Source organism: Leucoraja erinacea, unplaced genomic scaffold (assembly GCF_028641065.1).
Source record: "Leucoraja erinacea ecotype New England unplaced genomic scaffold, Leri_hhj_1 Leri_858S, whole genome shotgun sequence".
In the NCBI taxonomy this organism is placed as follows: domain Eukaryota; kingdom Metazoa; phylum Chordata; class Chondrichthyes; order Rajiformes; family Rajidae; genus Leucoraja; species Leucoraja erinaceus.
In genome coordinates, this window is record NW_026576793.1 from 17,173 (window position 1) to 34,344 (window position 17,172).

Sequence of the window (17,172 nt, forward strand, 5' to 3'; positions counted from 1 at the left end):
CAAACCAAAGGCGGCTTTAGCGTTTTCAAACCAAAGGCAGCTTTAACGTTTTCAAACCAAAGGCGGCTTTAGCGTTTAGGATGAGGGAAAGGGAAGAGAGGGGTAGGGGAAGGGAGAGAGGGGATGGGTGAGAGACGGGTGGGAGGGAGAGGGTGGGAGGGAGAGGGTGGAGATTGGGGAGGGTGGAGAAAGTGGAAGAGTGGGGAATGAGGGGGAGAGGGGTAGCAGGGAGTGGTGTAAGAGGGAGAGGAAGGGGGAGAGGGGGGTGGGGGCGGAGGGGTTAAGGGGAGTGGGAGAGGGGGGAAAGGGGTGGGGAGGGGATGTGAGAGGGGCGGGGCAGGGATGGAGGGGGGGTTTTGGGAGAGGGATGGGAGGGAGAGGGGAAGAGGCAGGGGAGAGAGTGGAAGACTGGGGAATGAGGGGGAGAGGGGTAGCTGGGAGTGGTGCAAGAGGGAGAGGTAGGAGAAAGGGGTAAGGGATGTGGGGAGAGGGATGGGGGAAGAACTCAACCATATTATGGTCACTCTTGCCCAATGGGTCACGCACAACAAGACTGCTAACTAACCCTTCCTCATTACTTAATACCCACTCTAGAATAGCCTGCTCTCTCGTTGGTTCATTTACATGTTGGTTTAGAAAACTATCCCGCATACATTCCAAGAAATCCTCTTCCTCAGCACCCTTGCCAATTTGATTCACCCAATCTATACGTAGATTGAAGTCACCCATTATAACTGTTTTACCTTTGTTGCACGCATTTCTAATTTCCTGTTTGATGCCATCCCCAACTTCACTACTACTGTTAGGTGGCCTGTACACAACTCCCACTAGCATTTTCTGCCCCTTAGTGTTTCGCAGCTCTACCCTTATCGATTCCACATCTTCCAAGCAAATGTCCTTGCTTTCCATTGCGTTAATCTGCTCTCTAACCAGCAACGCTACCCCACCTCCTTTTCCTTTCTGTCTATCCCTCCTGAATATTGAATATCCCTGGATGTTCAGCTCCCAGCCGTGGTCACCCAGGAGCCATGTCTCCGTGATCCCAACTATATCATAATCATTAATAGCTATCTGCACATTCAACTCATCCACCTTATTACGAGTACTCCTTGCATTGAGATATAAAGCCTTCAGGCTTGTTTTTACAACACGCTTACCCCTTATACAATTATGTTGAAAAGTGGCCCTTTTTGATTTTTGCCCTGGATTTGTCTGCCTGCCCCTTATACTTTTCACCTTGTTACCTATTACTTCTACCCTCATTTTACACCCCTCTGTCTCTTTGCTCACACATTTAAGAACCCCACCACCTTTTATTCTCTGTTTATTATTGTTTTCTTCTTTCCCCCCTACATGTTGGGTCTGAGTGCTTCCCTTCTCTGCCTCCTGCCTCACACACTGTCTACTAGCTTTCTGTATTTGAGTCCCTCCCCCCAACCATTCTTGTTTAAAGTCTCCACAGTAGCCTTTGCAAATCTCCCCGCCAGGATATTGATTCCCCTCGGGTTCAAGTGCAACCCGTCCCTTTTGTACAGGTCACACCTTCCACAAAAGATGCCCCAATGATCCAGAAACTTGAAACCCTGCCCTCTGCACCAGTCCTTCAGCCACGCATTTATCCTCCACCTCGCTCCATTCCTACTCTCACTGTCGCGTGGCACAGGCAGTAATCCCGAGATTGTTACCTTTGCGGTCCTTTTCCTTAACTCTCCTCCTAACTCCCTAAATTTCCCTTTCAGGACCTCTTCTCTTTTTCTACCTATGTCATTGGTACCTATATGTACCACGGCCTCAGGCTCCTCTCCCTCCCATTTCAGGATATCTTGGACACGTTCAGACACATCCCAGACCCTGGCACCAGGGAGGCAAACTACCATCCGGGTCTCCCGACTGTGTCCACAGAATCATCTGTCTCACCCCCTAACTATAGAGTCCCCAATTACTAATGCCCTCCTCTTCTTTTCCTTACCCTTCTGAGCAACAGGACCGGTCTCTGTACCGGTGGCCCGGCCGCTGTCGCTACTCCCAGGTAGGCTGTCCCCCCCAACAGTACTCAAACTGGAGTACTTATTGTCAAGGTGTACAGACACTGGGGGACTCCCTAGTCCCTGTCTCTGCCCCTTGCCCCTCCTAACCGTGACCCACTTGCCTGCCTCCTGTGGTCTTGGAGTGACCACCTCTCTGTAACTCGTCTATATGACCTCCTCACTCTCCCTGACCAGACGGAGGTTATCGAGCTGCTGCTCCAGGTTCCTGATACGGTCCCTTAGGAGCCCCATCTTGACGCACCTGGTGCAGATGTGTACGTCTGGAAGGTTATCAGATTCCTTGACCTCCCACATCTGACATCCAGAACAGTAAACTGCCCTAACCGTCATTCTCCCCCCTTACCTAGGATACAATACAAAGTACAATACAATACAATACAATACAAACTGCTGGAAGAAATCAGCAAGGACCTGTCTCCCAATCAGCTGCTCCCCCTTGTCCACTTCCACCAATCAGCAGCTTCCTCAAGCCCACTTGTTTTGAAATGCGAACGGGACGTCGGAACGTTGCAGATTTCGGTTCCACTCCCTCTGCGACCGCTCCAATGGCTCTCGGGCCTCTGTAAAAAAGCAAGCCCCGCGCTCGGGTTTTCACCCTACCGCTCGGGTGTTGCTCCTCCCTCTGCGACCACTCCAATGGCCCTCGGGCCTCTGTCAGCAAGGCTCGGTGCTGGGACCGCAGCTATTTACAATATACATCAATGATTTGGATGAAGGGATTCAAAGTAACATTAGCCAATTTGCAGATGACACAAAGCTGGGTGGCAGTGTGAACTGTGAGGAGGGTGCTATCAGAATGCAGGGTGACTTGGACAGGTTGGGTGAGTGGGCAGATGCATGGCAGATGAAGTTTAATGTAGATAAAGGTGAGGTTATCCACTTTGGTAGCAAAAACAGGAAGGCAGATTATGATCTAAATGGCGTCAAGTTGGGAAAAAGGGGAAGTACAATGGGATCTGGGGGTCCTTGTTCATCAGTCTATGAAAGTAAGCATGCAGTTACAGCAGGCATTGAAGAAAGCGAAAGGCATGTTGCCCTTTATAACAAGAGGAATCGAATATAGGAGCAAAGAAGTCCTTCTGCAGTTGTACAGAGCCCTAGTGAGACCACACCTGGAGTATGTGTGCAGTTTTGGTCCCCTAATTTAAGGAAGGACTTTCTTGCTATTGAGGGAGCTTCTATATTCGATTCCTCTTGTTATAAAGGCCAACATGCCATTCGCTTTCTTCACTGCCTGCTGTAACTGCATGCTTACTTTCATGATAGGTTTACAAGGTTAATTCCCGGGATGGCGGGACTATCTATCGTAAACTGAGAGAAATGGAGCAGCTGGGCTTGTATACTCTGGAGTTTAGAAGGATGAGAGGAGATCCAATTGAAATATAAGATTGTTAAGGGTTTGGACACACTCGAGGCAGGAAACATGTTCCCGATGTTGGGGGAGTCCAGAACCAGAACCCACAGTTTAAGAATAAGGATAAAGCCATTTAGAACGGAGACAAGGGAACACTTTTTCTCACAGAGTTGTGAGTCTGTGGAATTCTCTGCCTCAGAGGGCGGTGGAGGCAGGTTCTCTGGATGCTTTCAAGAGAGAGCTAGATAGGGCTCTTAAAAACAGCGTAATCAGGGGATATGGGGAGAAGGCCGGAATGGGGTACTGATTGGGGATGATCAGCAATGATCACATTGAATGGCGATGCTGGCTCGAAGGGCCAAATGGCCTCCTCCTGCACCTATTGTCTATTGTCTCTCCCCCTCTCTCTCTCTCTCCCCTCTCTCTCTCCCTCCCTCTCCCCCCTCTCTCCCCCTCCTCTCTCTCTCCCTCCCCTCTCTCTCTCTCTCTCCCCCCCTCTCTCTCTCCCCCTCTCTCTCCCCCTCTCTCCCTCTCTCTCCCCCATTCTCTCTCCCTCATTCTCTCTCCCTCCCCTCTCTCTCTCTCTCTCCCCCCCTCTTTTCCTTGCCCCTCTCTATCCCTCTCTATCTATCTCAATCTATCTCTCTCCTCTCTCTCTCTCTCTCTCTCTCTCTCTCTCTCTCTCTCTCTCTCCCTCTCTCTCTCTCCCCCCTCTCTCTCTGTCCCCCTCTCTCTCTCTCTCTCTCTCTCTCTCTCTCTCTCTCTCTCCCTCTCGCTCTCCTCTCTCCCTCTCCCCCTCCCCCCCTCCCCCCCTCTATGTGTCTGTCTCTCTCTCTCCATCTCTACCTCTCTCTTTCTCTCACCCTCTCTCTCTAGCTCTCTCTTTTTCTCCCTCCCCTCTATCTTCCTCTTTCCCTGTCCCCCTCTCTGCCCCATCTCCCCTTGTCTCTCCCTCTCTCCGGGTCTCTCTCTCTCTCTCTCTCTCCCTCCCCCTCTCTCCCCCTCTCTCCCTCTCTCTCCCCCCCCTCTCTCTCTCTCTCCCTCTCTCTCTCCCTCTCTACCCCTCGGTCTCCCTCTCTCGCCCTCTCTCTCTCCCCTTTTCTCTCTTCCCGCTGTCTCCCTCCTTTCTCTCTCTCTCCCCCCTCGCTCAGTCTCAGTCTCTGTCTCCTCCGCCTCTCTTTCCCCTTCCCTCCCTCCCCTCTCCCTCCCTCTCTCCCCCTCTCTCTCCCTCCTCCTCTCTTTTCCCCCCCCCCCCTTCTCTCTCCCTCTCTCCCCATTCTCTCTCTCTCTCTTCCCTCCCTCCTTCTCTCTCTCTCTCTCTTTCTCTCTACTCCTTCCCTCCATCCTTCTCTCTCTCTCTGTCTCTCTCTACTCTCTCTCTCTCTCTCTCTTCTCTCTCCTTCTCTCTCCGCTTCTCTCTCTCTCTCCCCCCCCTTCTCTCTCTCTCTCTCTCTCTCTTTCAGAATTGCTGGCAGTGACTAGTGGGGTACCGCAAGGCTCGGTGCTGGGACCGCAGCTATTTACAAAATACATCAATGATTTGGATGAAGGGATTCAAAGTAACACTAGCAAATTTGCAGATGACACCAAGCTGGGTGGCAGTGTGAACTGTGAGGAGGATGCTATGAGGATGCAGGGTGACTTGGACAGGTTGGGTGAGTGGGCAGATGCATGGCAGATGCAGTTTAATGCAGATAAATGTGAGGTTATCCATTTTGGTAGCAAAAACATGAAGGCAGATTACTATCTAAATGACGTCAAGTTGGGAAAAGGGAAAGTACAACGGGATCTGGGCGTCCTTGTACATCAGTCTATGAAAGTAAGCATGCAGGTACAGCAGGCATTGAAGAAAGCGAATGGCATGTTGCCCTTTATGTCAAGAGGGATCGAATATAGGAGCAAAGAGGTCCTTCTGCAGTTGTACAGAGCCCTAGTGAGACCACACCTGGAGTATTGTGTGCAGTTTTGGTCCCCTAATCTGAGGAAGAACCTTCTTGCTATTGAGGGAGTGCAGCGTAGGTTTACAAGGTTAATTCCCGGGATGACGGGACTGTCATAGGCTGAGAGAATGGAGCAGCTGGGCTTGTACACTCAGGAGTTTAGAAGAATGAGTGGGGATCTTATTGAAACATATAAGATTGTTAAGGGCTTGGACACGCTAGAGGCAGGAAACATGTTCCCGATGTTGGGGGAGTCCAGAATCAGGGGCCACAGTTTAAGAATAAGGAGTAAGCCATTTAGAACGGAGACGAGGAAACACTTTTTCTCACAGTGGTGAGTCTGTGGAATTCTCTGCCTCAGAGGGCGGTGGAGGCAGGTTATCTGGATACTCTCTTGGAGAGCTAGAGAGCCTTCTCCTTCTCTGCCCCTCTCTCTCTCTCTCTCCGTCTCTCTAACTCTCTTTCCCCTCTCTTGCTCCCTCTCTCTCTCTCTCTCTCTCTCTCTGACTCTCTCCCTGCTCCCTCTCTCTCGGCCTGAACAGCCTGATTCTCTCTCTCTCTCTCTCTCTCTCTCTCTCTCTCTCTCTCTCTCTCTCTCTCTCTCTCTCTCACCCTCCCTTCTCTCTCTCCGCCCTCTCTCTCGCCAGCACTGTGGAGATCGGCGGATCGTGGCCCGATGTGTGTGCGTGGGTCTTTGTTAATATGCCTGAGGGGTGATCACAGTGTGTGTCTGAGAGAGAGTGAGAGAGCCTGTATGTCTGAGTCTGTGTGGGTCTGACTGTCTGTGTGTGTGTGTGTCTGTCAGTGTGTGTGTGTCAGTGTGTGTGTGTGTGTGTGTGTGTGTGTGTGTGTGTGTGTCAGTGTGTGTGTGTGTGTGTGTGTGTGTGTGTGTGTGTGTGTGTGTGTGTGTGTGTGTGTGTGTGTGTGTGTGTGTGTGTGTGTGTGTGTGTGTGTGTGTGTGTGTGTGTGTGTGTGTGTGTGTGTGTGTGTGTGTGTGTGTGTGTGTGTGTGTGTGTGTGTGTGTGTGTGTGTGAGAGAGAAGTGTGAGAGAGCCTGTATGTCTGAGTCTGTGTGTCTGCCTCTGACTGTCTGTCTGTCTGTGTGCGTGTGCGGGTCTATGAGTGCGGCTTCGGTATGTGGGAGTCAACGTGTGATTTTATATGTGTGTGTGTATGTGTGTGGAGGGGGTGTCAGTGTGTGTGTGTGTGTGTGTGTGTGTGTGTGTGTGTGTGTGTGTGTGTGTGTGTGTGTGTGTGTGTGTGTGTGTGTGTGTGTGTGTGTGTGTGTGTGTGTGTGTGTGTGTGTGTGTGTGTGTGTGTGTGTGTGTGTGTGTGTGTGTGTGTGTGTGTGTGTGTGTGTGTGTGTGTGTGTGTGTGTGTGTGTGTGTGTGTGTGTGTGTGTGTGTGTGTGTGTGTGTGTGTGTGTGTGTGTGTGTGTGTGTGTGTGTGTGTGTGTGTGTGTGTGTGTGTGTGTGTGTGTGTGTGTGTGTGTGTGTGTGTGTGTGTGTGTGTGTGTGTGTGTGTGTGTGTGTGTGTGTGTGTGTGTGTGTGTGTGTGTGTGTGGGTGGTGTGTGTGTGTGTGTGTGTGGGTGTCAGTGTGTGTGTGTCAGTGTGTGTGTGTCACTGTGTGTGTGTCAGTGTGTGCGTGTTTGTGTCACTGTGTGTGTGCCAGTGGGTGCCTCAGGGATCTGTGTTGGGTCCTTTGTTGTTTGTCATGTACATCAATGATCTGGATGAAGGTGTGGTAAATTGGATTAGTAAGTACCAAGACCTCATGATGATACCAAGATAGGGGGTGTTGTGGATAATGAAGAGGATTTCCAAAGTCTACAGAGTGATTTAGGCCATTTGGAAAAATGGGCTGAAAGATGGCAGATGGAGTTTAATGCTGATAAATGTGAGGTGCTACACCTTGGCAGGACAAATCAAAATAGGACGTACATGGTAAATGGTAGGGATTTGAAGAATACAGTTGAACAGAGGGATCTGGGTATAACCGTGCATAGTTCCATGAAGGTGGAATCTCATATAGATAGGGTGGTAAAGAAAGCTTTTGGTATGCTAGCCTTTATAAATCAGAGCATTGAGTATAGAAGCTGGGATGTAATGTTAAAATTGTACAAGGCATTGGTGAGACCAAATCTGGAGTATGGTGTACAATTTTGGTCGCCCAATTATAGGAAGGATGTCAACAAAATAGAGAGAGTACAGAGGAGATTTACTAGAATGTTGCCTGGGTTTCAACAACTAAGTTACAGAGATAGGTTGAATAAGTTAGGTCTTTATTCTCTGGAGCGCAGAAGGTTAAGGGGGGACTTGATAGAGGTCTTTAAAATGATGAGAGGGATAGACAGAGTTGATGTGGACAAGCTTTTCCCTTTGAGAATAGGGAAGATTCAAACAAGAGGACATGACTTCAGAACTAAGGGACAGAAGTTTAGGGGTAATATGAGGGGGAACTTCTTTATTCAGAGAGTGGTAGCGGTGTGGAATGAGCTTCCAGTGGAAGTGGTGGAGGCAGGTTCATTGGTATCATTTAAAAATAAATTGGATAGGCAGATGGATGAGAAGGGAATGGAGGGTTATGGTATGAGTGCAGGCAGGTGGGACTAAGGGAAAAAAAGTTGTTCGGCACGGACTTGTAGGGCCGAGATGGCCTGTTTCCGTGCTGTAATTGTTATATGGTTATATGGTGTGTGTGTGTGTGTGTGTGTATGTCAGTGTGTGTATGTGTGTGTGTGTGTGTGTCAGTGTGTGTGTGTGTGTGTGTGTGTGTGTCAGTGTGTGTGTGCCAGTGTGTGTGTGTGTGTGTGTGTGTGTGCCAGTGTGTGTGTGTGTGTGTGTGTGTGTGTGTGTGTGTGTGTGTGTGTGTGTCAGTGTGTGGGTGGGTGTGTGCCAGTGTGTGTGGGTGGGTGCCAGTGTGTGTGTGTCAGTGTGTGTGTGTGTCAGTGTGTGTGTATGCCAGTGTGTGTGTGTCGGTGTGTGGGTGTGTCATTTCTTTATTTTGACACAACAATGTGCCCAATATATAATGTGACCTCATGTTGATGCGGATAGAGAACTGGCTGGCAAACAGGAAGCAAAGAGTAGGAGTAAACGGGTCCTTTTCACAATGGCAGGCAGTGACTAGTGGGGTATCGCAAGGCTCAGTGCTGGGACCCCAGCTATTTACAATATATATTAATGATCTGGATGAGGGAATTGAAGGCAATATCTCCAAGTTTGCGGATGACACTAAGCTGGGGGGCAGTGTTAGCTGTGAGGAGGATGCTAGGAGACTGCAAGGTGACTTGGATAGGCTGGGTGAGTGGGCAAATGTTTGGCAGATGCAGTATAATGTGGATAAATGTGAGGTTATCCATTTTGGTGGCAAAAACGGGGAAAGCAGACTATTATCTAAATGGTGGCCGATTGGGAAAGGGGGAGATGCAGCGAGACCTGGGTGTCTTGGTACACCAGTCATTGAAGGTAGGCATGCAGGTGCAGCAGGCAGTAAAGAAAGCGAATGGTATGTTAGCTTTCATTGCAAAAGGATTTGAGTATCGGAGCAGGGAGGTTCTACTGCAGTTGTACAGGGTCTTGGTGAGACCACACCTGGAGTATTGCGTACAGTTTTGGTCTCCAAATCTGAGGAAGGACATTATTGCCATAGAGGGAGTGCAGAGACAGTTCACCACACTGATTCCTGCGATGTCAGGACTGTCTTATGAAGAAAGACTGGATAGACTTGGTTTATGCTCTCTAGAATTTAGGAGATTGAGAGGGGATCTTATAGAAACTTACAAAATTCTTAAGGGGTTGGACAGGCTAGATGCAGGAAGATTGTTTCCGATGTTAGGGGTCACAGCTTAAGGATAAGGGGAAATCCTTTAAAACCGAGATGAGAAGAACTTTTTTCACACAGAGAGTGGTGAATCTCTGGAACTCTCTGCCACAGAGGGTAGTTGAGGCCAGTTCATTGGCTATATTTAAGAGGGAGTTAGATGTGGCCCTTGTGGCTAAGGGGATCAGAGGGTATGGAGAGAAGGCAGGTGCAGGATACTGAGTTGGATGATCAGCCATGATCATATTGAATGGCAGTGCAGGCTCGAAGGGCCGAATGGCCTACTCCTGCACCTAATTTCTATGTTTCTATGTTGAAAAGTTTGGAGGTCCCTGCCCTAAAGAATGAGGACATCTCGGATGTCCTAATATGGAAGCCCTCATCTTGGGCGCAGATGCTGCGTACACGGAGGAATTAGTAGTAGGGGATGCAGTGTTTGCAGGAAACAGGGTGGCAAGAAGTGTAGTCGAGATAGTTGTGGGTTTGTAGATGTCAGCCCAAGATGGAGACTGTGAGATCTAGAAAGGGGAGGGAGGTGTCGAAGATGGTCCAAGTGAATTAGAGTGCAGGATAGAAATTGGTGGTGAAGTTAATGAAGTCCATGAGTTGTGGATGGGTGCAGGAGATGTCAATGTAACGGAGATAGAGGTCAGGGATAGGGCCAGTGTACGCCTGCAACAGGGATTGGTCAATGGCATCAAACTTTAATTGTTTACTGTCAAATAATGACAGGTGTTTAAAGTGGCACGTCAGAAACTAATATCACAAACAAAGCACCAGTTGTAGTAAGGATGAGAAATGTACAGAGTAGTGAAGCAGAGAATTGTGCTGAATGATGTCACTGGTGTCAGAAGCACAAAAACATCGTGGATCCACTGATTTTATTCAAAACAACTCACGCTGAATCACTGAGCATTTACAAAGATGCAGGCAGCCCCTTTGCCCTGCTGTCATCCTCAGCAACTCCCAGCTCAGGATGTCATTTGGCATCTGCACTTTGCTTTTAATTTGCCCATTAAATTAACCAGTTATCACACTGGGTTAGAAGAATTCTAAATAACATTGACGTGTACCTTGTTCATTGGGGGATATCAAAGACAGATTCCATCTCCCTTGAGTCTTTATCTGAATCGTCTGGTGATTGATAACTTCCTCCTCCCACAATCTTTCACCAGACACGCCTGTAAATTATTTCATTTAACATCTCTGAGCAGCTCCATTAACACAAAAGCATTTACTAATCTGTCTTCCAAATCAGAGCGTGGATTCTTTGCTGAAAGTGATCATTTCTGTTTCCTTCTCCAGTGGTAGATGGAGTGATCCAAGGAGACTGCCATCCCTGCCCTCACTGCACTGTTGCATTTAGCACAGTGGAGTTCCTCACAAGGCACTTAAGATGGCATCCTGAAGCCCCCAGACCAACATCAGCTGGACAGCCTTCTTCCTCCAGAGTGAACACTGATTCACAACGTCAATGTGGGCAGAGGCTGTTCACCCCATCTGACGGAATTAGGAAATCAGGTGATATTCAAGGACGAATAGTGGAGAGACGGCATGAATGTCCTGACTGGGAAGTGTTTCACACAGGCGGGGAACCTCCACGTACACCAGCGGACCCACACCGGAGAGAGGCAGTACAAATGTCCTGACTGTGGGAAGAGCTTTGCAGACTCAGGGACCCTCCGGAAACACCAGCGGACCCACACCGGAGAGAGGCCGTACAAATGTCCTCACTGTGGGAAGAGCTTTTCTTATCTCTATCAGCAGAAAGCTCACACCTGCCTTGAAACGTGCCCCGTGTGCGGGAATGTGTTTAAAGACTCAGCAGCTTTCACTGTTCACCTGAGAGCTTGTGTTGGACAGTAACACAGAGAAAGGTCACCAATTTACAGTGTTATCATTTCCTTTATATTATTTCATTTTACATTATTTCAATTCTTACCTTTTGAATGACTTTGTGTAATTATTTATTTTGTCAACAGTATTTATATTGGTCCTTGCTGTATTTCCCCCTTTATGATGATACTTTGTGTGGACAAGTCAAGTCCAGTCAAGTCAAGTTTATTTGTCACATACACATACGAGATGTGCAGTGAAATGAAAGTGGCAATGCTCGCGGACTTTTGTGCAAAAGACAAACAACCAAACAAACTATAAACACAATCATAACACACATATTCTTTTACATAATAAATAATGGAAGGAAAAACGTTCAGCAGAGTTAGTCCCTGGTGAGATAGGCGTTTACAGTCTGAATGGCTTCTGGGAAGAAACTCCTTCTCAACCTCTCCGTTCTCACCGCATGGCAACGGAGGCGTTTGCCTGACCGTAGCAGCTGGAACAGTCCTTGCAGGGGTGGAAGGGGTCTCTGGAGTTGCACCTCCTGATGTATAGTTCCTGCAGGGGGGCGAGTGAAGTTCCCATAGTGCGTTCGGCCGAACGCACTACTCTCTGCAGAGACTTCTTGTCCTTGGCAGAGCAATTCCCAAACCAGATGGTAATGTTCCCGGACAAGATGCTTTCCACCGCCGCTGCGTAGAAGCACTGGAGATCCTCAGAGACACTCTGAATTTCCTCAATTGCCTGAGGTGGTAAAGGCGCTGCCTTGCCTTACTCACGAGTGCTGAGGCGTGTGATGTCCATGTCATATCCTCGGAGATGTGGACTCCCAGATATTTAAAACAGTTCACCCTATCCACAGGATCCCCATTTATCCTCAATGGTGTGTACGTCCTCGGATGATGTTCCCTCCTAAAGTCCATGATCAGCTCCTTAGTTTTGTTGATGTTCAAGAGGAGGCTGTTATCCTGGCACCAGACTGCTAGACCATCCACCTCCTCCTGGTAGGCCTTCTCATCGTTGTCTGAGATCAGGCCCACCACCACAGTGTCATCAGCAAACTTAATTATTGAGTTGGAGCTGAACCTAGCCACACAGTCATGTGTGTACAGGGAGTACAATAGGGGGCTGAGGACGCAACCCTGGGGCGATCCTGTGCTCAGGGTGAGGGACTTCGATGTATTCCCTCCCATCTTGACTACCTGGGGCCTGGCGGTGAGATTGTCCAGGACCCAGGCACACAGGGAGGTGTTGAGCCCCAATTCCATTAGCTTCCCGGCCAGTCTGGTGGGGACTATCATGTTGAAGGCTGAACTGTAGTCTATGAACAGCATCCTCACGTAGCCTCCCTTCTGGCTGTCCAGATGGGAGAGAGCGGTGTGCAAGACCTGGGAGACCGCATCGTCCGTGGATCTGTTCGGACGATATGCGAACTGCAACGGGTCCATGTTCCGAGGGAGGAAGGCGCAGATGTGTTTCTTCACCAGCCTCTCAAAGCATTTCATGACTACCGAGGTAAGGGCCACCGGACGGTAGTCATTCAGACAGGCTGGGGAGGCATTTTTTGCGACCGTTACAATCTTGGATTTTTTGAAGCAGGCAGGGACCACGGACTTGTGTTCAAGAAGGAACTGCAGATGCTGGAAGATCACAGAAGATCAGTCTGAAGAAGGGTTTCGGCCCGAAAAGTCGCCTATTTCCTTCGCTCCATAGATGCTGCTGCACCCGCTGAGTTTCTCCAGCAATTTTGTGTACCTAGGGACCACGGACTTCTCCAGGGAGAGGTTGAATAATGTAGTGTGCACTGGAGCTAGCTGCATAGCACAGGACTTGAGTACTCGTCCCGAGATGCCATCGGGGCCTGCAGCTTTTCTCGTGTTCACCCGTGTCAGAACCCTCCTCACGTCGTGCTCGGACAGCGAGAATGTGTGCACATTCCTCCCTTCAGCTTCGGTAGCCAGCTCGCTGGCAGTATTGTCGATAGTTGGCAGACCTGGAGTGGTGTTGCCCCTCTTGAAACGAGCGTAAAAGGAGTTCAGGTCATCAGCTAGGGAGGTGCCGGCACTTGCGGATGAGGGAGGGGTGCTCCGGTAGTTGATTACAATCCAGGATTGTAACCAAATCTGGGCTATCAAACTGCTGGTCCCTGCAGCTTTCACTTTATTCCTGTGAGATTTCTTGAACGGGTGATCAGTAAAATGCTGACACTGGAGTTTGCAACGTTTAAAGTGTTGTTCCAAGTATAAGCAGCAGGTGAGTTTGTAAATTGAAGTGTTGGTTGATGTAACTTATTTATCGCAGGTTTGAGACACAAAATGTGTTTTAATTTTTATCATTCTGCATTGTATTTAAAATATTTCTGTGCGAGGTGATTGACCAGCACCCGCGATGTCCCGGCAAAATCTGTTCATGTTATTCTAATGTTATTAAAGTAATTGTGTTGTGAATCAATGTGATTGAAGAGTATTTTTAATGGAGGTTGCGTCAAGTCCTGGGAGCTCCGTGCATCATGTTACCTGTTGTTGCTGATGGGAAGTACAGCGGCTCAGTGGACACACGGCGCTGGTCACTGTGTAATTCCCTCCTGCCTCATCACCAAACCTTGCCAGCGCTCGGCACTTCACCCCTGCCTGCCTGCTGGCCACTGCAGCGCCTGCACACATGCCATCACCGTCCAGTATTCATGCTCTTTGTTCAGCCGGCCGGCTTCACACTCTGCAGCGTTGGCTGCATCAATACACACGCGGCTCATGCAAGCTCTTTCCCCAGTCTATCTGTGTCCGATGTGTTTGCAACCTGGTCCCTGCTCCTCCGGCCACCGTGAATGAGGTTCCTGCGGTGGGCGACCAGTGTGTGTGTGTGTGTGGGACCCCGGTGAGTGCGGGCGGGCGGGAGGGAAGGAGGGAGGGGGACAGTGTCAGGAAATGGAGGGAAGACACAAGGAACTGCAGATGCTGGATTACAAATAAAAACACACAGCGCTGGAGTAACTGCGGGTCGGGCAGCATCTGTGGAGGACATGGATAGGCGATGTTTCGGGTCGGGATCCTGTTTCCCATTCAAATGGAGGGGATTGGATTCAGCTGCCGCCAAGCTGAAGAAGGAATTGGTGAATTTGGTCAGATGGGAAATTATCAACGATGACATTGGATGTATATCAACGGTTCATTTGTATTTTGTGCTGAGTATCACGCCCCAACCCAGCGAACTAACGTGAGTTTGATGCTGTGTTTCCGACCCCTCGCTCTCTGTGCTTTGAATTGCCCGTTGGGGTAAAGTTAACGATCAGTTCATTGATTACATGTGATGCTGAATAGAAAGTGTTCGTACAATAAATACAGACTCTCTGCAGATTGAACGGGAAGCCGAGGGCAGTTTGTTCACAGTGTGCGTGCAGAGATGGGCAGCATCTGTTTCATTTCACTGTCCATTGAACAACCCAACCACATCTGTCCCCAGTCTGGAAAAGCCCAGAAGGTCACGCAGTACCTGTAGAGAGAAAAGCTGCCTGCAAACCGTCCCACCCCTATGAAATGTACAGGGCTTGGCGATCGCACATACTTTCTGTACTGAGGTCGGGGAAGTTTCACTTATGTCACAATCTCTAGGACCCTGCAGTCTACTGTGCAAGTCTTGCCCTGATTTCACCTCCCAACCTCCACGCTTCCTACTGGTCACATTTAGATTCCATCTGACATTTCCTCATCCAGTTTCTCAATTGATCTTGAATCTGTTTTAATCTTAGATAGAAGACGCTCTTCACTGCCCACTTTGCCACCAATTCTGGTGTCATTCGCAAACTTACTAACAGGTGGGTGTGGGAATAGGAAGTGGAGTTTAGTTTAGTTTAGAGATACAGCACGGAAACAGGCCCTTCGGCCCACCGAGTCTGTACCGACCAGTGATCCCCGCACATTAACACTGTCCTACACACACAAGGGACAATTTTAAATTGACACCAAACCAATTAACAAACTTGTACGTCTTTGGAGTGTGGGAGGAAACGGAAGATCTCGGAGAAGATCCACGTTGGTCATGGAGTGAACGAACAAGCCCCGTACAGACAAGCAGCCGTAGTCAGGATTGAACCCGGGTCTCTGGCGCTGTGAGGCAGTAGCTCTACCGCTGCGCCGCCGTTCAATGACATGTGATGAGAAGCTGACGATGACCATGGCAGACAGAGTGTAGGTGCAGGCTCTGTAAAACGGTCGCCTAGTCCAGCCTATAATCTTTATCTGAACATTAACAACCTTACAACTCTGGCCCATTACAGCAACAATGTTAAAACACTAAGGCACACCAGGAAAACGTTAAAACAGTCTGAAACATCACACCATTTGTCTGTTTGCTTCAGCTGCCTTTTACATATCCCGCTGACTAACGTATTGGAAATGGGTTCAAACTTTGAGCAGATACCTTGCAGACGATGTTGTTGCTGATGGGAGGTACAGCGGCTCAGTGGACACACGGCGCTGGTCACTGTGTAATCCCCTCCTGTCTCATCACCAAACCTTGCCAGCGCTCGGCACTTCACCCAACCGCTGCAGTGCACAGCAGAGCAGGCAGGAGCTGAAGGGAATACTGTGATATGTTCATCCATTGAAACACTGTCACTATCGACTGGAATCGGAACAGATGACAGGACCACATATTCCAATCACTTTGCTTTATTGGGCATGAGGGATAGGAGCAGAATTAGACCATTCGGCCCATCAAATCTACTCCGCCAATCAACCATATAACCATATAACAATTACAGCACGGAAACAGGCCATCTCGGCCCTACAAGTCCGTGCCGAACAACTTTTTCCCTTAGTCCCACCCAAAGATCCTAGAGGATCTCCTGGTCACTGGACCTGATGTGTCCGCGGGCCATATTGTGGAGACCAATCCCTTACAAGAACAAAACCAAAAACGTACAGAAGTGTTAAAATTGTCTTTATTATTATGGTAAGTAAAGGTCTATTAAAAATAAGTCCAATAATTTTCTAATGTACCGACAAACCCAGTTTCCCAATGGCCGTTGATGGGAAAACAGAAAATAACATTTTCACGACAGAATATCGACTGAAAATAATAAAAATATTTTCTCACCTTTCTTTTTTATTGGGGAACCTAAAGAATGACAGGTCGGGTCGTTTAGATTTACGATTAGAATACTTGATAGCAGAGCAGTGAGATGAAATTTAGATAAGGACGCCATGACAGTGTGGAGGAAGCCCAATAAAATGCCTCAAAAAATGGCGTCGACAATCACACACGTGATAGAAACATAGAAACATAGAAATTAGGTGCAGGAGTAGGCCATTCGGCCCTTTGAGCCTGCACCGCCATTCAATATGATCATGGCTGATCATCCAACTCAGTATCCCGTACCTGCCTTCTCTCCATACCCCCTAATCCCCTTAGCCACAAGGGCCACATCTAACTCCCTCTTAAATATAGCCAATGAACTGGCCTCAACTACCCTCTGTGGCAGAGAGTTCCAGAGATTCACCACTCTCTGTGTGAAAAAAGTTCTTCTCATCTCGGTTTTAAAGGATTTCCCCCTTATCCTTAAGTTGTGACCCCTTGTCCTGGACTTCCCTAACATCGGGAACAATCTTCCTGCATCTAGCCTGTCCAACCCCTTAAGAATTTTGTAAGTTTCTATAAGATCCCCTCTCAATCTCCTAAATTCTAGAGAGTATAAACCAAGTCTATCCAGTCTTTCTTCATAAGACAGTCCTGACATCCCAGGAATCAGTCTGGTGAACCGTCTCTGCACTCCCTCTATGGCAATAATGTCCTTCCTCAGATTTGGAGACCAAAACTGTATGCAATACTCCAGGTGTGGTCTCACCAAGACCCTGTACAACTGCAGTAGAACCTCCCTGCTCCTATACTCAAATCCTTTTGCAATGAAAGCTAACATACCATTCGCTTTCTTTACTGCCTGCTGCACCTGCATGCCTACCTTCAATGACTGGTGTACCATGACACCCAGGTCTCGCTGCATCTCCCCCTTTCCCAATCGGCCACCATTTAGATAATAGTCTGCTTTCCCGTTTTTGCCACCAAAATGGATAACCTCACATTTATCCACATTATACTGCATCTGCCAAACATTTGCCCACTCACCCAGCCTATCCAAGTCACCTTGCAGTCTCCTAGCATCCTCCTCACAGCT